The 616-nt window shown below is 68.2% G+C and overlaps 1 protein-coding gene across 1 annotated transcript in view; it reads left to right on the top strand.

Moving 5' to 3' along the window:
• The first annotated feature begins 385 nt into the window (after positions 1-385).
• SPACA9 (sperm acrosome associated 9) overlaps positions 386-616 on the top strand; it is a 9,980-nt gene continuing 9,749 nt past the window's right edge. The window contains exon 1 of the mRNA XM_027766636.1: positions 386-506. The gene's annotated coding sequence lies outside the window, so the exon portion shown is untranslated. The remainder of the gene's footprint in view (positions 507-616) is intronic.

Here is a 616-nt window from a genome sequence, read left to right as displayed (position 1 = left end):
CCGCCCCGCGGACCCCGCCCTGCCACCGGCCTTCTCCGGTCCCCACAGGCCCTACGCCTTCCTCAGGCCCCGCCCCGTCCCCACAGGCCCCGCCCCGCCTCGCGGCCCTGCCCCTGCCCGCAGACCCTGCCCCTCAAGCTCCTTTCGCCCCGCCCCCTTGCTCCGCAGTAGCGCCTAGCAGCGTCGGGCGAGTTCAGTTCATCCGTCCGCCTCGCTTTCCCTATCTGTGCATCTTAGCAGGGGGCCGTCCTCGGGTCGCGTCCAGCTGGGCGTTTCTCCTAGGATACCCCTTGGAAGGGGTCAGCCCTCTGCCGTAACCCCCGACGACATCCAGGAGGCCTAGCCGGCCGCCAGAGGGGACAGGATGCAGCTGGAAGCGGATCCTGCTTTTGAGTCCTCCGCGACCTGGCCGGGCCGTGGGTGCTGCGTGGGTCAGCGTCAGCTTTGCTCTCTGGCCTCAGTTTCCCCATCTTTAAAATGAAGACGTTGGAACAGAATGGGGCAGGGTGTGTGACGAGGGAGGGACGTCGATGGAACAGGGAGGAAGGACGAGAGTCCAGCGGGAACCTCTGCCGAGCTCCCGGCACCCGAGCCCCAAGAGACGCCACCCCGCCCG

Source organism: Tupaia chinensis, unplaced genomic scaffold, assembly GCF_000334495.1.
Source record: "Tupaia chinensis unplaced genomic scaffold, TupChi_1.0 Scaffold143602_1, whole genome shotgun sequence".
Classification (NCBI taxonomy): Eukaryota; Metazoa; Chordata; class Mammalia; order Scandentia; family Tupaiidae; genus Tupaia; species Tupaia belangeri.
Note: the sequence above shows the minus strand (reverse complement) of the source record. Positions and strands in the feature narration are given on the sequence as shown.